General features: G+C 33.2%; 1 long non-coding RNA gene across 1 annotated transcript; it reads left to right on the plus strand.

Annotated features, from left to right (window-relative positions):
* The first annotated feature begins 1,811 nt into the window (after nt 1–1,811).
* On the plus strand, nt 1,812–22,566 carry LOC140450064 (uncharacterized). Its single transcript, XR_011951943.1, has 2 exons — nt 1,812–2,032; nt 17,530–22,566. It is a non-coding gene; the product is annotated as an uncharacterized lncRNA (long non-coding RNA).
* Nucleotides 22,567–23,346: the final 780 nt, after the last annotated feature.

The raw sequence follows: 23,346 nt of genomic DNA on the forward strand, positions 1-23,346 counted from the left end.
TTAACGCGACTTACAGAGGAAGCAAAAGATTATCGCTGGGATACAGACTGCCAAAATGCCTTTGAGACCTTGAAAAAGCATTTAATCACAGCACCAATTTTAGGGTATCCACTGCCAGAAGGAGAGTTCATTTTAGATACAGATGTAAGTAATGTGGGAATTGGAGGAGTGCTATCCTAGATTCAAGGAGGACAGGAACGAGTTCTTGGATATTTTAGTAAAGTTCTTTCAAAACCTGAGCGGAATTATTGCGTCACGAGAAGAGAACTTCTAGCAGTAGTGAAATCAGTAGAGCACTTCTATTAATATCTCTATGGAAGGAAGTTTTTAATTCGAACCGACTATGCCGTCCTTAAGTGATTGATGCAGTTTAAGAATCCAGAGGGTCAGATAGCCAGGTGGATCGGACGACTCCAAGAATACGATTTAAAGATTGAGCACCGGGCCGGAGTTAGCCACAGAAACGCTGATTCCCTTTCCAGAAAGACGTGCCCAGCAGAGTGTTCCCACTGCAACAAAACGGAATCCAAGGAAGCAGCAGTGCCAAGAACAACGATGGTCAACGACGATTGGACGCCTACTAAGATAAGGACAGAACAAGAGAGAGATTCAGTTATACAAAAAATTCGATAATGGAAAGAAGAAAACCGTCGACCACCTTGGCAAGAAATATCGAACCTATGCTCAGTAGTTAAGACGTATTGGGCCCAGTGGGACTCATTTATCATGAAAGATAGCTTGCTCAAACGAGTACTGGAAAATGATGACGGTTCAGAGAAGAGAAGACAGTTGGTGATCCCAAAGAGCAGAATAGCCGAAGTACTTCGTCAGTTACATGACAGTCTATCAAGAGGGCATTTCGGTGTAAAGAAAACCCTTCAGCGAATTTGTGAACGGTTTTATTCGATGAACAGTTCCGAAAAAATGGTCCACCATAATCTAATCAACAAATCGAAAAAGGTTTAATGGCACCGAGACGAAATTTTGGCAAATTAATTACCGATAGGGGTTCTAAGGTTTAGGGAGATTGTTTCAAACGTCTAATACATTTGGACAATACTGAATTAACGGCTTGTTTAGAAGGCAGTATCCAAAACCTTTGACTAAATAAAAACTGAGTACTCTTAAGTCCAGCATATAAATACTTCTCATGATAATGACGAATTTATCATTTAATGTAAGCTTTAATGATGTCTGTGTTGCCATATCCTCAGTTATTTCATACTCTCACATTGCATAAAGATGAATTTAAAAAAATTCATAATAGAAATGCATTGAAATGATATAAAAATTAATAGTTTTAAATTAAATTAAATTAAATTAAAGATGAAAAATGAAGATAAGCTAAACAGTACACTACATTAAACTAAACTTAAATTTATTTTATAACTTAGACTTAATTTATTAATTTGCAATGTTTAACTGCATTTAAAGTAAAAGAAAAATATTTATGAATGCTGTTTTATACTTATTCTAAACTTGTATCTTCTCATAACACAAATTATAATTTCGTAAAAGTAACTTTATATTTTAAACATTCATATACATATTAAAATATGGCAACACTGTGACGCGGTGCCTTGATTAAAATCTCGATAATTAAAATATATAAATATTTGGTTATGTTGCCCTAAACTAATCATTATTCAATTTTTTCTTTTTTTTAGTCTTTTTTCACCCAAAGACTCAAATCTGTGTTACCGGTCCTACTGCAATTTTGCCTTCCAAATACGGAACACACCTGTTTGTGGCACGGACACAATGCGTGCGCATATCGGAAATGCTTGACGAGATGACGAGATGGCCACCGATTCACCGAACAACAGATGGCGTCGAGCAGCGAGCGGTAAGCGGTTGAGTGGATGAGGTTTTTTTTCCTACTATGAAATAAGAGGATTAAATTTGAACATGGATCTACGCCATTTTAATTTCATAACACTAATTAAAAAAAGTGTTTTCATTTTTAAATAAATTCATTTGCGAATTTAGTTTCAATTCCATCCAGTGAGGAATCTATCATGAAACAATGGAAGTAAGTAATCAATTTAACAATTATATTTGTGTTGTGGTTTCCACAGTCCTACCAAAGAATATAGACGCTTATAGCATCTATATTCTTTGGTCCTACATTAATTTTTGGAAGTGTGGTATGGTTTTCAATAATTAATTTATTGCTTTAATTCGGTAATTATGGGAACTAATAGTCTCAGATGTACCTTAAAGATCAATAAATACAGCTGCTGTCTTTTTTTTATGAGCCCTATAAAAAAAAACTAGAGTTTTCAGTGGAAAAACATCCCCTGTAAGTTAAATAGTAAGTAAAACACAATACATTGATCCATTGTTTAAATTTCGGGATAATGATTTTTTTGTAAATTATAAGTAGTTGATAGAAGTTGAGTCTAGAGCTTTAATTAGGCCTCTTCTTGTACCTCTTACGCTAATATTTTCATACAATTATAATTAGTTTATCTACTTCTCTTTTGCATTTCCCAATTTAAGTGGGATTACTCCTGTTATTATCCAATATCCTAATTTAACATCTTCATCCAAGAAATTTTGATCTGAGTTAGATACCTCATGAATAGATTTTATTACTTTTTCTATTGTTAGTCATCGAACATCTTTTCTTTAATTCCTATATTGTGAAAATAGTTCAATGCAATTCATTACCTGTTTAAATTTGTTAGTTCCCAATTCTGTAGACTAGAAAATATAATAGTTTGTTTTTTTTATAATATTTGTGTTTGTCCGATGTTCATTTAATGTATCATACTAGTTAAGAAGTAGCATCCCTTAATGCTCCTTCATGAAGTTACTCCTTAGTAACACATTGTTCTTAGTTACGTTATACACTGAATGATTTTCTGTCTTTAGCTGACTCAACACTTTAAAAAAGTTAATATACCTACTAAAATTTTATTGTTGGACCAGATACTTTGTATTTCAAAAATTGTTTTATTCATATATGTAGACTAAATTAAATAATTTTTTAGGAAAATCAATCTTTATTTCAATTACATTTACTGTGTGTCCATCTTTGGTACATCAGATCTAGTATAAAACTCAAATATGTTTGGCTTCATAAATGACCATGTGCATCACATTTGGACACAGTACTTTTTTAGAGAAATAACTTGAATAGCAAAAAAACATTTGTGACATAGATACAGATTAACTTCATTAGATGGTATGCACATTGTGGATTTTAGCATCTGTTGTGGCCTGTACATATCTATATTTCATGGCAATGTTCCTGTAACATGATGAATATCTGTCATGTTTTGTTGCCTGTGAGACAATGGTCTAATTCTTTTTCCCTTAGTCTGTTGTCATTCATATCCAACTGAAGCAATGACATTACCAGTTGTTCATTGAGTTCAATGATGTACATTTTCTTCTGTGAAAAGTAGATGAGTGTTTACAACTGCTGTGTTTGTTAACAACTCAAAAATAATTTTTCGGTATGACTTACTCCATAGAAAAAAATAATACTATATTTCGTTTTTGTACAAATAAAATGTTTCTGAATTGTAGGTGCATATGCTTTTTTCTGGTCTGACACATCAATACAGGATTTCGTTTTGTTATATTTTATTATAGTGGATTGTTTTTTAATAGTGCCTATTGAAGTATATACATCTTACATTTCTAATACATCTTTACTACTCAAAAACAATACATCTCTTATCATTCCACTTATCTATGATTATGTTTGTACTGCTCTGTATTGCTTTCATTTTATCATCATCATCAACCTGTATGCCTCCACTGCTGGACATAGGTCTTGCTCAGCTCTTTCCATCTGTCTCTGTCTTGTGCAGCTTGCATTTCACACTTTTTTAATATAACAGAAACCACATGTGAGATTAAATTTCCTTTTGGAACATAGAGTTCCGATTAAATAAGAATTTACTGCGTTTATTTGCTGAGATAAAGTAATTTTGTGTAAAAATTGCTTGTCACCAATGTTCTACCACTATTTAATAGTAGTGCCATAAGTTGCAACACCATATCTGTTGCAACACATGTATTCCCTGGTTGACTAATTTTTCCTCTATACAATTTTATTGCATAAGTATATCCACCAGCAGCACATAGTTTCAATAATTTTTCTCAATTTTTATGTTGGTTACTGGGGATATACTGGTGTAACACACCATATTTGGAATTTTGTACTCATTACTGTTATCAATGCACTTATTTTGTATAACTTGTCATTTTTGTCATAGTTCTGATTGTCAGTAGCATGAAAAAAATGGAGAATAGATTCGTATCTGTTTCTGCTCATTCCCCATTGTGTACTAATGACATTTTTGAAGCAAAGGCTGTTGCTCCATTAGTCTCACAATGAGGACTTTTTATCTAGACCCATCCAAATTGTCTGAGTTGAAGACAACTCCTTTCCATCAGCAGCCATATAGTGTGGTGTAATTTTTTCATTAACAATACCATAAATTATTTTTTGTTTAAAGTATTTATTTGATTCTCTAATAAGTAAATCTATAACATAGTGATAAACAAATAAACAATAAAATTCATTTGGTGTAGTTCATGGTAAGATTATTCCATGTGAAATTGGTATATTATGCAAAATATCAACTGAACCAGAGTTAAAACTATTATTTGATTCTACACAACTGGACTCGTCTTTAACATAACCTCAACTTTGTTTTCAGTTCTTGTATTCTTGTGTTCTTGTAATTTATTTATTTATTTAATACACAGGATAAGCCCATTAACAGTTTAAATTACAGTATACATTATCACAGTTAGGATTCAAAACTTGAAATTACTTATATTATAAAATCAATATTAAAAAGTTAAAAAAAAAAACAAACTATAACAAGAACAAAATTGAACAATTCCAATATACATATCACAAAGCAAGAGGTCTTTTTAACTGAGTTAAAGTTATACTGAAAGTATCAAAATGGTGAATATTTAATAGCCCCATGTATCTATCCAATGGGTTCTGAATACCATAGGTTGTTCTGTCGCAAGGAATATTGAAAAAATTGTGGTGACATAGAGCTTGATGGGGAGCATTAAAGTTAATCTGGCTTAACAGGTTTGGAGAAGCAATAAATCCATGAATGATGTTATATATGAATGTAGCTCCTGACATGTCATGGTGGTTCTTGAGTCAGGATAAAGATAATTGTTGTTCGATACAGGAATAGTCATGATTTTCAATAGTACTGTGGTAAGCACAATATCTTAAATATTTATACTGAACTCTTTCTATGGTATCAATATTGTTCTGAAAATAGGCGACCAAATAATTGAACAATATTCCAAAATAGTTCTAAATAAGCAACAATACACTAATCTTGTTGAATTGAGCTTAGTGCATTTTCTTTAATGTATCTCACTTACAGTTGCATTGTCACTATCATCAGAGTCACCACTACTTTCTTCCAATTCAGAATTCTTATCATATGAACTATCATCACTGCCTAAAAAATTACTTTATTTTAAAATTGTTCCAACTCTCCTTGTGTAACTTTTTTTCAGCAATATAAAATCAATGAGTTAAGTATTTGGTGTGAGAAAAATATTTTGCATTTAAATGTTGCTAATTGCTGCTATATAAGTTTTTATAGAGGTTTTAAAAAAATATGATACTTCTTATACAATTAATGATAATTAATTGTTTTATGTCAAAACAATAAAAGACTTAAGTCACATTTTATGAAGAGTTGCGTTTTGAACAACATATAAATTATGTAACAATTAATTCATTAAAATCTTTAGGCTTTATCATTCGCAAACGTCTGAGACTTCTGTTTGGGCTTTAAGAATGGTTTATTATGCTTTGGTCGTATCTAAAGTGAAATATGCATCTGTTGTATTCTCCACAATACCAAGTTCATTCTACTACATTGGAGAGATTGCAGAACAAATTTTTAAGATATTGTGCATATAAATTAAACATACTCATTATTAATCATGATTATACAGGTACTTTAAAAACACTCAACATGAATTTATTAAAAACTCAACGAGATAACTCTGATAATAATGGTTTAATTTGTTGTCCTGAACTTCTTAAATCTATTAGTTTATATGTTCCCTCCAGAAGTATCAGATATGTTGATCTGTTTTATATACCTTTTCACAGTACAAATTATGGTATGCACTCACCCATTGAGCTAACACTGAAAATTATAAATAGAAACAATTTAGAAATATTTGTTGTCTCCTTGGCTTCATTAAAAAATCTGATAATAAGAGCCTGACAAGTTATTGATACTTTTTTTTGTTTATTTTAATTTTGTTTTCTTTAAACTTGTTTCATATATAATTAAGATTTTATTTTATTTATAATTAAGATTTTAATTTCACTCAGTTTGTAAACAATTACAGATATTAATTTTTATACTGTATATTAACATATACTTTTTTGGAATGGGGGCAAACCAGTATATCAATAAAACAAAATAAATAAACTAAAAATTTTTCATTTTGAATCTTGAAGAATATTGTCCATTACATACTAAAATATTGCATAAGCATTCTTATACAGAACTGCATTCTGGGAAATTTTGACCTTATTCTGTATGAAAAACTATCTTTTATGCAACTGACATTTGTTCCTATCTGGTGCTATCCACTAGGCAAATCTAAGTTAGTGAAATATTGGCAGTTATAGTTTGTTCAGTGACTAGGTTATATTTGGATGGTATGACTTGAAAAGTTGGACTAATTTGTGCTCCAACGCCATAATATTTGGCTTTTATTTTATCACCACCATGAACCACTGAAAGAGGACAGTATTTTGGAGACATTAGTAGGACTTTTCTGTATTGAATCTAGATTCCTAGATTTGTGCTACAACTGTGGCTTCATTTGTAAATTCTTTGTCAATGGTATATGAAGCAGCCTTGGCACATTGAAGATTCATCTGTATGAAATTTATCATTGTTTCCTCTTGGAGTGTCTTTTCCCCAGACCCTTGGTGAAGTTATCATTTGCCTCTCCTTTTTTTTATGGTTGCTGGCCTTGTGAGGAAGAGGTTCTTTCCCCTTACTTTTTGACTAGTCCGCTTAAGCTTTCTGGAGAGTTTCACAGACTATATTACTTGGTAGCATTTTATATGGGTAAAAGATCATAGGTGGAAATATATGAATTCAAACTTCTCCTTTTCCACTTGCTGTGTCTGAAAAGTGATACCCAGACATTTTGATTTAGTTTCATTAGCTTGATTCTCCATGGTTTAGTTCAGTTTTTAAGTGCTGCTTTTTCTTATCAGCAAATTAGTAGTAATAGTATCCATATTTAGTTCAGAGGTATCTCTGGCATAAAAAATGTAGAAAATGGGTCCAAGAACACTTCATTTGGGACACTAGTTCTAATCTGTATCAAATTAGAGTATGTGTCATTCTGCTTGATTATAAGCATCAGTTTGTATACAGTTGTGGTACTCTGAAAACTGCATATAGCACGCATAATTAGTGTGAGAAAACAGTATGAGGTTGTTCTGCTAACAGACAGAAATCAAATTTAGTATGAAATTAGTATAGACATACCAGCTTGTTTTTAACACCCATTAGATTGAATTCTAGTTTTGTAAAAGTGAAATTCAGTTTTGATAACTGAAACTTCAAATATATGTTTATTTTTTTATTAATAATAATTCTGGTTTTATTTGCAAAAGAAGAAATAAAGAAATTGACATTTCAAGTTAGGAAAATGGTAACCTTACATTTTTGAGATGTCTTTTACTGTTAAGGCTGATCCTTATCCAAATAGACATCTCATAAAAATAAATAACTACAATAATTTTTAAACTATTACAATATAATTATAAAATATACACTTGAACTTGATCATAACCACATTTAAAAATGTAAATGAAAGGAAGGAATGAGTGAAGTTTGTGGATTTACTAAAATGCATGTTCCCTAAAGCTGTCTTTTCTTGAGATACACCCTTTTAGGTTAGGAGGGCAGTATAGCTCTTAGCTGAATTACATCTTTGACAAATATTTAATTATAATACAAAATGTTACAATCCCTAGTAGTTACGGTTTTTGATTTATTGTTACAGAACATGCAAAAAATATATATTGTTTCTCTTGCTTAAGATAAAAAACTGAGGTACTCATTTCTTCAAATGGGTACCAACTGATATTCGGTATATTTTCTTTCTTAGTCTCTTATGCATATATATTTTATACAGTGTTTTTCAGATAAAACTATGCATTTCAGATAAAACTATGCATTTCAGATAAAACTATGCATTTCAGATAAAACTATGCATTTCAGATATAACTTATCCTTAAATAATTTTTGAACTTCTAATTTTTAGGATAAGCGTAAAAACATGTCAATTAATATTTGAAGGGGGAGACATTAGGTCATGTGTAAGCTTGCTGGGAAGGGCATCCCTCACCCCCATATCATCCCTTATTTTTTTTAATTACTTCCACCTTTTATGATGATACTTACTTTATTGATGATACTTACTTTATGATAAATTATAGTTTCTAGTTGAGTAGCATAAATTTTTGTTTCTAAATACTCCCATAAGAAGTCTAAGGGTGTTAAATCCAGTGACCTAGGTGGCCAATCCACCATTCTTTTTATCTCACTTTTTACCTATCCAACGAGCCGGAAAAGTTTTGTTTAAAAATTGTAGCACAGGTATAGCAAAGTGTGAAGGACCTCCATCATGTTGAAATACAACCAAATCTTTGGAGAGTTTATCATTATTTTCTACTATTGTTATAATACGATCAACCATTTAAGTTTTCAGTGATAAAGAAGCAGTGACCACTTAGGATACCACACCATACATATATCTTTGAGGATGTCATTCTCAGCCCAGTATTGACAATTCACCAAGCTATTTAACCATTTAAATTGTGTGTTCACCAAGCTATTTAATGAAAATGAGCATACATCCGAAAAGCAAATACTGCTTAACAATTGTGGATTGTTAATAATGAATTGTGTCAATAATTCGCAAAAGTCCCAGTCAATTATGTTTTTTTTTTAATGTAAACTGACCCTGTTGCTCTAAATTTCTGTATCAGTTTAATCACATACTTATGAGTTGCATGTCTATTCTGGTATGTTTCAACAAAAATTCTAGCAGCAGCTCTTGCACAATTACTATTCTTGTTGTATAAACCTACAATTTCGATTGTTTCTTGCAAAGTGTAAACCATTTCATTGATTTTGTGTCAATAGTTCCCATTGCTGATTATTTTTCACCATAAAACTTTATATCAAAAAAAAAGATCCAAGATAGCGGAAAGTAAAAATGTGCAGTCACCTCTGTCTGTAGTAAAAGAGGTAGATTTTGAAGAGAATACATTTAAATGTTGCCAAACTAAGCCCAATAAAACACTCGTTTGTATAGTATGTGGAAATAGTTATCACATCTCATGTGCTGTGAAAAAAAAAAGTCGGTTGCCTGTAAAGTCGGTTTTACGGGCGAAGATTTTACGTGACAACGTCTTTTTCTCGGTAGAATATTTATTGATATGAATATTATTAAATTGCACAATAGGAACAAGGAATTGAATGAAAATAAGAATTGCACAAATTTTAACTATAGAAATATATTTTGTTTACTAAAACATTGTACATGTAAACTTAAACTTAACTAATTTCTATTTGAGTGATTTTGTTGAGGATAGGACGATGATAGGAGAAATATGAAATGAAAGGAAGTGTTTCTGCTGTAATGTGTCTTGAACGCCAAGAACGCTCGAGAAAGACAGAGACACAAGCACGCACCGATTCAATGCGCCTAATTCTCTAGTGCTGCGCGCGCAGTGGACCGATCATGTTTGAGTGGGAGAGAGACGCAAGGCATTCACCGGTCCGGCGGGCCTCTCTCTCGTTCGGTGATTCATCGTAACAGACGTGAGCGGGCGTTACACTTTTTCATGAATGACTCCGAGCCACAACCTAATTTAAGACGTTTTCACGTCAACAAAGTGAAATTCTTCAAGGTAGGAATTCACGGGTAATTTGATTATAAGTACATTGATGATAAGTATATTGATGATAAGTACAATTTATTATTAAATAACAATAATCTTTAAAAATCAAATAATGAACATTTGCTGGAAAAATTAAATTTATTGAAATCAGAAATAACCAGAACCAGAATCTCACAAAAGCACATCGCAACTGTAAATGAGGGTTTAATAAAAACTCAAGGTAAGTCGGCCAGTGTCCAGTTAACGAATTCTAAATACAAAACAAATAATGAAACTGACTCAAATAACAATTTTAATGATAAAAACACTAAACATGTTGAAAGGAATTCCAATATACAGGGCATTTCAAAAATTACTACAAATGAATTAAATGCATAATTTAATGGAAATTCAAACCAAACATGTGACTACATTACAAATTTAATTGCTGAGAATGAGGAAAGCACAAAAATGAATCTTAATCACAACGGGGAGTTCAGAGAATAAAACGAATGATGAAGGATATCAGATTGTGACAAAAATGGGAACTGAAATTGGTGATCAAGGATTTCCATGGAAAATCCGAAAAACTAGACAAAAAATTGTGGCTATTCATCTCAAAAGTTCCGAATAGTGTAAATGCGGACCACATCAAGAGTTTCATAATAACTAAGACAAACTGTGAGGATATAAAAGTAAAATTGTTACCAACTGACCATAAAAGAAGGGATAATCAATGTTTTATGATAGGTATACTACCTGACTTAAGGGAAGAAATTTACAATCCTGCTTTTTGGCCAAAAAAAATGGCATTGAACGATTTAATTTTAAGTTAGGAAGAAAATTTTTAGATCGAGAGCACCACAATAGAGGTCTGTCAACTGGAGAAGATAGACCAGACTCTTTTTAGTCTAGTAAATCCAAGAGAAACGTTACTTTTGTCATCACCAGACAGTTGTCTAAAAATATTGCATCTACATGCTCAATCTTTGACAAATAAGTTACTCAAACTTGAAGTCTTAACATTGCAAGAAACACCCGATATAATTTGTCTATCAGAACATTGGTGTACTGAAGAAAACATCCAATTTATGAACCTGAATGGATACAACATCGAATCTTACTTTTGTCGAAAGTTTCATATCCATGGAGGATCCACTATCTACATCAAAGCTGATATTAAATTCAAAACATTCAAAACAAGTCTGTAACTTTAGTGAAGAAATGGTGTGTGAGTGCTGTGAGATTTCCCTGTTTATAGTTAATAGGAAAATTTGTGTTATTAGTGTTTATCGTTTGCCATCAGGAGAAGTTCAGAGTTTTCTGTGTAAATTACACAATATATTGGAGCTATGCAGCAAATTATATCATGATATTTATATTTGTGGGGATCTAAACATTGATTATCTTGTCATGTCTAATAATAAGCAATCTTTTAATGAGTTTGTAGTAAATTATAATCTGAGAGTCACATCTGAGAAATTTCTCAGTTTTCGAGGGGCACTTCAGTGACCTTAAAGTATTTTCATTTAGTGTAAATTTTTAAGCCAATAAAGTATTGAAAAAAGATGAAACCCATCAGTTGCAGGCATATGTCAGATGAAAATATGTTGATGTTTAAATTAGGGATTTCTTCTACAGTTTTTGATGAAGTTTATTCACAATTCAATGCTGAATATGCCATAAATTTATTTGTTAGCATTTTAGATTACAATCTAAATTTATATTGTCCAATAAAAACACGGTTGTATCTTCTTCGCTATATTCCGTTTTCTTTTGTGCCCATATATATGTGTCGCAAGATTTTTCTTTCGAAGGTGGCTAACAATGTTTCCTCTCTTTTAGTGAGTGTCCAGGTTTCTGAGCCGTATGTGAGTACCGGTCTTATTAGGGTTTTATATATTCGGCATTTTGTTTTTCTTGCGACGTTATCTGATCTTAGTTGCCTAATTAAGCCATGGTAACATTTATTTGCAATAAATATTCGCCTCTTCACTTCCTCCGTAACGTTATTATCAGACGTGACTAGGGATCCCAAGTATATAAAGTTTTTTACCCCGTCTATGTTGTATTCTCCTATTGTTATATTTTGTGGCTGCCTTATGTCTGCGTTTTTACTTACCTGCATATATTTTGTTTTGGTCTGATTTATTTTAAGACCACTATTTTGTGCAGCTCGTTCTATTTGGTTGTATGCCTCTATCATTTCTCTTCTTGATCTTGCGATTATGTCAACATAATCTGCAAATGCTAGTATTTGCACGCTTTTATTAATGATTGTTCCTCGTGTATTGACTGTTGTGCCCCTCAGTATTTTCTCGAGTACGATGTTGAACAAGATGCATGATAGAGCGTCTCCCTGGCGTAGTCCCTTTTTCACATCTATTGTTTCCGTTAATTCATTTTGTATCTGGATTCTTTTCAAAGAAAAAAAAAACTTTCATAGTGACTTAATTAATCAATCTTAACAATATACCAAAAACAACTTGGAATTTAGTAAACAGTGAAACCGGTAGGCAAAAGAACAGGTCTGATATTATTCTATATTATGATAATAAAATTATTACAAAGTCTTGTGATATTGCTAATTCGGTTGCCTCATATTTTGCTACAATTACAGAATACAATCTTCAAACTCATTTTGGCACATTGTTGCCTTCTTCTTGTACTACCTCAAAAATGTGTAACAAAACATTTTTCTTTTTACCCGTAACTCCAATTCAAATAAAAAATACAATCGATCAATTAAAAAATAAGCCTAGTATTATACTGGTATTGATAACATATCTGTAAAAATAATAAAACTGATAAGTGATCATATATCGATTATCTTAACCCATTTAGTTATCTCTCAAAAATGGCAAAAGTTATTCCAATCTTCAAAAAGAATGACCCTCATGATATTTCATTATAGACCAGTATCTGTCCTTAGCATAATTTCTAAAGTAATAGAGAAGGTTGTATACAACAGAAAAATTTTATAGATTACAATTTATTAATTCCAAACCAACACGGCTTTAGATCCAAAAAGTCAACACTCACGGCTGTATGCAGCTTGTTTGAGTGTATTTATGATGAATTAGATAGTAGAAACCATGTGGCAGGACTATTTTTTGATCTATCACAAGGTTTTGACTGCTTAGACATAGCATTTATTCGCAATAAATTATATAACGTTGGCTTTAGAGTGATATTTCTAGAATGGATAATAAATTTCTTAAGTGATATGAAGAGTGTTGTTAAAATGAAAGTATCAAGCTCAGAACCATACACGACAAATAAAGGAGTACCTTAGAGATCTGTGCTGGGACCATTATTATTCCTAATTTTTATTAACGACCTACCAGATCACATAAGAGCACTTATAATGTCAATGTTTGCTGATGATACCTCGTTAATAGTCGCTGCAAGCACACTTGAGGAATTAAAAATAACAATGAAGACTGTTGTTGACTGCTTTATATGTTGGTGTAATACCAACAGAGTAATATTAAACATTGACAAGACGGAAATTATTTATTTTCATTTATACAACTGATCTACCTATGACTATATCTTAACCATCCATGATAGAAACAATATGTTATCTTCCACTCACTCTACAAAGTTTTTGGGTGTGTTCATTGATTGTAATCTCAAATGGTCGGAGCAAGTGAATTCAGTGAACATGAAATTGAATAAAACTTTTTATGCTATATCTAGAATTAAAAACACACTACCCATCTCGGCTTTAATGAACGTTTCTTATAGCCTTGCTTACAGCCTCATGTGCTATAATGTAATTTTGTGGGGGAACTCAGTAGATAGTAACAAAGTATTCATTACACAAAAAAATTGTCCATAAAATTGTTAATTTGGATTATCAACAATCTTGTAAACCAATTTTTATTAAACATCAAATTTTAACTTTCTACTGTCTATATATCTATAAATCTTTACTTTATGTAAAAGAGGAAATCAATACATTTCCAGTAAATTCAGACAATCACTATTACAATACAAGAAATGCTAAATCTTTACGAGTTCCTAAACACAGAATGTCCAAATTTCAAAATTGCTTCAGATATATGGGACTGACCTTATACAATCATCTGCAAAAAACTGAAAGAAATACCACTTTCCTCTAAATAAAAAAAAAAAAATGTTATAGATTTACTCTTAAGAAAAGCATATTATTCTATAAATGAATATCTTGAGGACAAACTGCAGTAGCTTTATATTTTACTTGTAAAAATGTTATTTTATATATTTTATGTTTTATCAATTTTGTTACACTGTGAATATTGTATTATACACATTAATGTTTTTTATACTGAATTCTGTAGTGACGTATCCTATACATTTATTTTGAATGTCTTAAAGGATCAATAAAGTATGACTATGACTATCAGATACAAGCGCTTTTAATAATTAAAATGATTTAAAAGCAATTTTAGTGTATTACTTTAACCCATTAATGGCCAAGCATTGAAATAATTAGGTTTTTTGCAATTCAAGTTTATATACTTTATAAATAAAGGCATAGGAACAATATTTCACTTAAAATTATAAACAATAATAATTGCAATATACAAAAAAATAATGTTTCGTTAACGAAACTTTCTCATAATATATGTAGTAAATTAAAAGTTATACGTTTTATAATGTGTAAATGAAATTTCTTGGTTTTATCAATTAAAGACTAAAGATATTGCTTCTTCTTCTTATGGTGCCGTGCACCTATAGTGCGTTGGCGAATTATCTTAAGGTCAGACGTCTGTCTTTTGCGGCATGCAAAAGTTCGCCAGTGTTAGTTACGCCTGTCCAGTTCTTTATATTTCGCAGCCACGACATTTTTTTGCGACCTACTCCTCTCTTGCCCTCAATATTTCCTTGGATAATTAGTTGAGGGATTGCGTATTTTTCCCCTCTCAGGATGTGGCCCAGGTATCCAATCTTTCGTGCCTTGATCAAGCTGAGCAATTCTCTCTGAGTATTTGCTCTTCTTAGGACTTCCTCGTTTCTCACCCTATCTGCATATCATGTTCGTTATCTGTGATTATTGCGGTGTCGTCAGCGTAACGAATGTTATTTATCGGGTACCCGTTGACCTTTATACCACAATCAGTGCCTTCAAGTGCCTCTGCAAAAACATTCTCCACATAGAGGTTGAACAGCATAGGAGACAAAATACACCCCTGTCGCACCCCTCGTAAAATTTCGAATTCCTCTGTGTTTGTTGATTTGTTCAGCCTCACGTGCCTTTTGATTCCATACAGTTTGTACCAGGGTATTCAAGCAGAATGATGCTTCGCGCGTCCCGAGTCCCTTCTTGAAACCAAATTGTGTCTCGCCGCTCAGCTCTTCTAGTTTTCTGAACATTCTTGTGTGGAGTATGCGAAGAAATATTTTAAGTAAATGACTCACCAAGCTAATCAGTCTGTGGTCCTTGCACCTTGTCGCTCTTTGTGATTTAGGGATCATTATGAAGGTTGAACAAAGCCAATCCGTTGGAAAAGATATTGCTACAATAGTTAATTATATAAGATAAAATAGTGTGGTAGTATGGCAGTAGCGTCATTATGGCATCTCATTTTTTATGGAAAGCACTATAAACAGAGTTAATTTTGCACGGTCTGCACCGTCATCTACGTCCTTCCTCTTCGCGAACGATATTATGACAAGTGTGGCCATAATGAAAATCAGAAGGTAAACTTCCTTTAGAAGGACGACCCCATGCAGATGTGGATGGCGTTGGCTCTGGGTCTGATTCGGAGTCAACTTCTTCAGCAGCTGTTTTACTGTAAATCTTTTTTCGTTTAAATTAAACCATAAGGTTTATAAACAAGGGCCACCACCACATTTTACTTCTTATTCGGATCCTGTAATTTGATACTGAATTATCTAGGAGGTCAACACCTCCCATATGTCGTTTGTTATAATTGTTAATCATACTGGGCTGAGGTATTGAATCTTCCTTTCGTAGCTTCCAATTATATCTTTAAGTGTAACAATTGGATGAACCGTTCCATTGTTGCTGGCTACAGTCACAATTTAATTATCGTTCCACCTTGCAACTGATACTTCTGCCTTTTTGTCGAAAGCATGATTAAACGCACCCCTGTTCTTCTTTCCAAGCACTTTGCTACTTTGTAGCGGATATCCTGGTAACCTATTCTCTCTCACAGTGCTAGTAAAGAAAATTCGTTTTTCACCTAGAATGTGGTATAGTGCATAACTCGAAAAGAAGTTGTCGAAGAAAACTCTATATTCTGAATGGTTTTGCATTACATGTAGCAGGTGCAAAACTTCTTGCGTCCCTAATGTGTATTGAGATTTCTGCCTTTCTGGATTTGCGCCACCATAAGGAATGAATTGGTATAGATATCTCTCTGAGCTACACAAGCACCAGACCTTGAAGCTAAAGCGCACTGGTTTACCCCTCATAAACATTTTTGCAGAAGGTCGGCCGAAATAAGGAACCATTTGTTCATCTATAGACATATTTTGAGCAAATAGTCCAAACTGCAAATATCGTTCTTTCATCAGCAAAAATAATGGACATATAAGGACTTGGGCAAATTTATCATTTTTGCCCAAGTCCTTATCCCTGATCTTATCCTTATCATAGACATGAAGATTTCTTGTTATGTTTCGGAAGGTGTTTTGACTCATCACTTTCTCACCAGCTCCACGCCTTTATCTGGGTCTTTTGACCAATACATATCACACGCCGGAAGTGTGTAACCGGTAATGATTAAAATACCAAAAAACTTCTGCAGTTGAGCTGGAGAGCGCTTGAAATCATGTCTGTTGTTGTCCCGGGCATACGTCAGGCTGAATTCGAGTGTCTTCTGGAATACAATATCATCAAAAAATAAAGAGAATGTTTCAAATGGTATTTTCCCAGCAATGTCAGCTTTATTTGTTCCTTTTTATTACATTAATTTTCTTTTGGAGAAGAGAAGTAGTTTTCTGACGATTTAGACCAGCCAGAACTTACTTTTCTTTTCTTCCCCCTACTTATAGATGGTTCCAATATGGATTCTGTGGGCGTCTTAGCCTCATCTCGAGACTTTGTGTGGATCTCGAATGTTCCAGCGATATCAGTCAAAGCTCCTTCCTCTATAAGATTATCATCTAAATCCTCTTCATCTGTTATCACATCAACTAAAGGAGGTATATAAACTGCATCTATCTCATCTCTTTCTTCTAAATCAGAATCATCCAGTATAGCTTGCAGTTCTTTCACTAAAAGAGGTCTCTTCATTTCATATTCAGACAGTCTAAATATAGAAGATCCTTTCAGAATACATATATGTAAATGTATTATCACGTGACTAGCTGCTGTATTTCTTTGATTGTATAAAAAGCAACCATCAGGTTTTGCACATCACACATACTTTGCATATGAGATTAGATTTTAACCATGAATAAAGGTATTAAAATGGCCATTTAGGCATTTTGAGGCTTGAACCATCATGCAGCTGGAAATTTTTTATTAGATCACATTCTCTAATTTTTTTTGTAGAATAACAAGGTATTGTTTTTTTTTGTTTATATATTTCATATAACATGCTAAATATTTCTAATTGTTGTAATCTTTGTTTCAGAATATCAATGGAAGTCTTGTGCCTGGACGTTTATGAACAGTTTTGTTTCTTTTCAGTTTTAAAATTTTGTACTGAAAACAAGTTAAAAGAAGAAAGAAGTGCTTTTTAATCAACACTGAATTGATGGAAAACAATTTATGACAATGTAGTTATAATTGAATCAAGGAGAAAGTACCAACCAAAATACTAACATTTATCAGAAGATTCTTATCTATTAGAACTACACTCTGAGCCAAAATTAACCGGCCACCTTAAAAATGAGTAATTTTTGATCTCTTAAACCTTTTGTCCGATTTAAGTGATTTTTTTAACATGTTATAGCCTTATTCCTTGACAATATCGTTATAATAATATGGTTGCTAAACAGGTAAATTTTCATTGTATACCGGGTGTAAGAATTAAACTGTGTTTTTTTCTTAAAGTTTGCACCACCCTGTGGAATATTCTAGCATTTATAAAATATTGAAATTAAAAACTAACTATAGCCTCATGTTTTCTTAACATTTTGTTTTTTGATTTATTTGCTTATACAAATGAATACATACTTCAATACAAAAGTTAGGTAGTTTAACAACTAGCCATGTTTTTCATCAATACAGACGATTTAACTCACCAGCAAAATTAACCCCACCACCTTTATTATTGTTTTGTTTATGTTACCTGTGACAGTTAGTTTCCTAAATTTGTGTCATCGAAGGATTTTTGACATATAGTTGTTGTACGACATTGTTGCAAATCTGTTTCTGTGTTAATAACAATTCTTGAACAATTTGTAGTTAAAATTAAATTTGTAATTAAAATTAACAATTAAAATTGTAATTTTATATCATTGTGAGCGAATATTGTTTAAGTTGAAATTTTAGTGCTTACCTATTTATTGTTTGTGATTTTAAAAATGCCATTCGTTCCAACTGATGCTGCTAGGGCAGTGGCTTCAGCTGATTCTGGTTATAGTCAACGTCATATTGCTGGTATATTCGATGTACCCAGAACTACGGTACAAAATGCCATCAGACGATTTCGGGAGACAGGATCGTATAACCGCAGGCCAGGTCAAGGCCGAAAACGATGCACTTCAGTTCGAGATGACCGCTTCATTGTCACTAAAGTATTGAGAAATCGCTTTTGCACCGCTTCTGAAGCTCGTAGGCCTCTTCTTGAGGTGAGAAACGTTAGTATGAGTAGACAAACGATTAGAAGAAGACTGTCAGAAATAAACTTGAGGGCTTTTCGTCCAGCTCGCGCACCACAACTGCTCCCACAACACCGTAGGACTAGACTTCATTTTGCGCGAGAATATGCTAACTGGACTATGGCGGACTGGAAGAATATACTGTTCTCAGATGAGAGCAGAATAGCCCTAAAAAGTCCAGATGGACGCCAACGTGTCTAGGTGTCAAAATGAAAGGTTTGCTGCATGCGCTATAACTGAAACAGCTGCTTACCGAGGATGGTCAATAATGATTTATTACGTATTACGTATTTATTACGAAGCGCGTACTGATCTTGTTGTGTTCGGTAGAGGCAGTGTGAATGCACAAGTATATGTGGAAGAAGTTCTCCAAGACCATGTCATGCCTTTTGCACCATTCATTGGTGATAACTTCAGACTAATGCATGACAATGCACGTTGCCTTACAGCAAGATCTACCCGTGAGTACCTTAATGAAGTTGGGATTCAAGTTCTACCATGGCCATCACACAGTCCCGATCTTAACCCAATTGAGCATATCTGGGACAATCTCAAAAGACGGGTAAGAGCAAGATACATACCTGCATACTTTAAAGAGCTGAAGACAGCTGCGGTAGAGGAGTGGCACAATATCCACCAATCTGATATCCAGGATATCATGAATGGATTGCCAAACCGGCTCCAAGAAGTCCTAAGGGCTAGAGGCGGCAACACCCATTATGGATACCCAATTTTTTTTTCATTAGCCTTTGATTTCCAAAATATTGTTAATTAGAATTTTCTTCGAAGATTTTATTCATTGGATTTTTACTGTAACAAATGAATTTTTTTCAAAAAGATTATTTTTCTCTTCCGCGGAGATAAAAATTGATAAAAAACATGTCTAGTTGTTAAAGCACGTAACTTTTGTATTATCCAACATAAGCGAATCAATCAAAAAACAAAATGTTGAGAAAGCATGAGGCTATAGTTACGATTTAATTTCAGTATTCTACAAATGCTAGAATATTCCACATGGTGATGCAAACTTTAAGAAAAAAACACAGTTTGATTCGTACATCCGTATACAATGAAAATTTACCTGTTTAGCAACAATATTATTATAAAGATATTGTCAAGGAATAAGGCTATAACATATTAAAAAAATCACTTAAATCGGACAACACGTCTATCGATATAAGGATATTTACAGCTGTCGCCGCCTTTCTTCTTTAAGCCAACGTCTCCAGTCCTTTCTGTTCTGCCATTCTCCATCTCTAAGGTCTCGTCTTTCCAAGGTCTCGTCCACTTCATCCCTCCATGATCTTCGGGGTCTACCTCTTTTCCTCCTTCCTATTGGGCTCCAATCCGAAATCTTTACTATCCACCTTGTATGATCTGTTCTTCTCACATGTCCATACCAAATTAAACGTTTTTCTTTGAGTAGCTGAGTATGTCTTGTTCTACTGCCATTCTTAGTTTTATCTCCTCATTTCTGATGCGATCCATTTTTGTCACTCTGCAGCTTCTTCTCATGAACTCCATTTCAGTTGCTGTGATTTTGGACCTGTTTCGTTTATTTATTACTCAATTCTCTGCTCCGTAGGTCATTATACTGCGTACCAAGGTGTTATAAATTCTCTTCTTTGTATTTCTGGTAATCTGTCTATCCCACAGTACCCCGTTCATTTGTTTAATACATGTTCTCGTCTGTGCTAATCTGCTGGTTATCTCTTGCTCGGTGGTTCCATTTTTTGAGAGTATGAATCCTAAATATTTGAATTTGTCAGTGCCGTTAATTTCCCTATTATCGTCCATTTCCAAGTTTCTCACCGGTTCTTGCTCTGTTGTTAAATATTTGGTCTTTTCTAGATTTATTTCCAGTCCATTTTTTGTGTATTCTTTTTTCTAATTTTCGGAGCATATAGCACAGATCTTCATCTTGAGCCGTTACCACTGGTCATTTGCAAAGCTTAATGTGTACGAGAAGTTGTCCCGGATTGGTATTCCCATCCCTTCACATTTCCTTTTCCATGGTTTTAATATTTGTTCGAGGAATATCTTGAACAGTGTCGGAGATGTAGAGCATCCCTGCAATAAGCCTTTTGTGGTCTTAAATTCGTTGGAGTATTTATTTCCGGTTTTAACTCTTACCTTGTTGTAAAGGTTTTTTACGGCTTCTATTAACCTCTGAGTTATTCTGATTTCCTTCGTCGTGTTCCATAGTTGTTTTCTGAGGACCGTGTCATATGCCTTTTTTAAATCTATGAATGCCATGTGTACTGGTCTATTTTTTGCCATTTTTTTCAATTGTTGGAGTGTATATATGTGGTCTGTGCAAGATCTTCCTGCCGTCAACCCCGCCTGATCTTCTCCGATTTTATTTGAGGTAGATTTTTCCAGTTTTTCTTTCAGTATTTTTCCATATAACCTGCCCATACATGCTATCACACTGATGCCTCTGTAGTTCCCGCATTTCTTCTTATCCCCCTTTTTATGTATCGAGGTTATATATGCTTTGGACCATTCATCTGGTATTTCGTTCAGGTATATAGTGTTACTGAATATTTCGTGTATAATTCTGTGTAGTTTGTCCGTGCCGTACTTAATTCGTCCATTAACGATTCCTACTGGTCCCCCTGATTTTTTGTTCTTTAAAGTCTTTATGACATTCTTTACCTCGATTAATGTTATCTCAATCTGTTATTCATTCTGATTTTGTTGTTGTTCCTGTTCTGTGTCTGTCTCTATGAAATCTGGGCGGTTTTCTGTGAGTAGTTCTTTATAGTAGTCTTCCCACTCTTTTTCCGATATGTATTGTATTTGGACCTTTTCGTTGTTATTCTTCCTTAAAGATTTCAGTATTTTCCAGGATTCCGAATTCCTTGTTCCTCCTATGTATTGTTCAATTTGTGCACATGTTTCTTCCCATTCTTCATTCTTTTGCCCTTCTTCGTTTTACTTCTCTGTTGTACTTCTGTGTGTCTTCTGGGGATTGGGTGCTCATACTTTTCATATATAGAATTTTCTTCTCCTCGATATATTTTTTGGTTTCTTTGTTTATTTTTACTTTGTGTTGGGTATTTCTTTTCTCAAGTTTCCCCAAAGCTTCTAATTCCGACTTTTTTATGCTGTGTTTGACGTGCTCGTACGTTTCTTTGAGGTTTCTAAAGACGAAATCCTGTAACTTCTGGTCCAGTCTTCTCTGGTATAGGTCCCTTATGGATTCTTCTTGAAGTAAATTTGTTGAACTTCATTTCTTCTTCTTTCTGTTCATTTTCTACTTGGTCTTCTTCGTGTTCTTTCTTCCTTCTAGTTTGGGTGTTCAATGTGTAGGGAAACCCCATATGTGAAATTATTAATCGGTGGTCAGTGCCACATTTTGCTCCTCTCTTTACTCGTGTATCTCTAATTTTGATAGTACTACTTTTGATGACAATTATGTAGTCGATAATGGATCTGATGTTTCTCGTTGTTTGTACATACGTGTATTTATGTATGTCCTTATGTCTGAAAAAGCCGTTGGTAATTTTCAGATTGTTCAGTTTGCACAGGTCAATTAGTCTTTCTCCATTATCGTTTGTCACATCTTCTCCAAAACGGCCTATCATGATATCAATTTGTCGTTTCCCTGTTCTTCCATTTAGGTCCCCTGCTATTATTATTTCTTATGTTGGTCTCACTTTTCCGATCTCTTCTTGTAAGGTATCCATGAACTGATCCTTTTCTGCTACCAGACGTTTAGGAGATATAAGACATTAAAAATTACCCATTTTCAAGGTGGCCGGTTAATTTTGGCCCAGAGTGTATATGAATTCTTTTATAAACAAATGTTATATGGATTAAATAATAATTTTCTCGTTTAATATGTTGTTTTATTTTATATAGTATATGGCAAAATATGCTTTAGACTAAAACAAAACATTCCAAATGTATGAAGTAATGTTATTCCCAAGTTTTAGAATTATTTTTAATAATCATTGCGTTAGCATTGGCTTTACTTTTGAAAAGCCAATTTATGATTATTGAAAGTGGCATATATGGTTGTTTTGCCTAATTGCTTCTTGTAGACGTTAACTGTTTGAAATGTTGAATTAGGTAGAATTTCCATGGAAGGTTTTGGAAGATGGTACCTTGAAAAGTTCTCAATTTGCCTTTCAAAAATATCATTTGTCTGTGTCAAGTAGTTTTGGTATAGGAATCTTAGAATTATTTTTAATAATCATTGCGTTAGCATTGGCTTTACTTTTGAAAAGCCAATTTATGATTATTGAAAGTTGCTTATATGACTGTTTTACATAGTTGCTTCTTGTAGACTTTAAATTTTTGAAACTCTTGTGTTAAATTGGTTGACTTAGGTTGCCCATCTGCGGAAGGTTTTGGAAGATAATCTTTAGGGATAAGTCCCCAATTTGCTTTTCAATAATATCTTCCGTATTTGTCCAGGAGTTTTAGAATTATTTTTAATAATCATTGCGTTAGCATTGGCTTTACTTTTGAAAAGCCAATTTATGATTATTGAAGGTTGCTTATATGGTTGTTTTGCATAATTGCTTCTTGTAGACGTTAAATGTTTGAAATGTTGAATTCGGTAGTATATCCGTGGAAGGTTTTTGAAGATGGTACCTTGAAAAGTTCTCAATTTG

The sequence above is a fragment of the Diabrotica undecimpunctata genome, chromosome 9, assembly GCF_040954645.1.
Source record: "Diabrotica undecimpunctata isolate CICGRU chromosome 9, icDiaUnde3, whole genome shotgun sequence".
Lineage (NCBI taxonomy): Eukaryota > Metazoa > Arthropoda > Insecta > Coleoptera > Chrysomelidae > Diabrotica > Diabrotica undecimpunctata.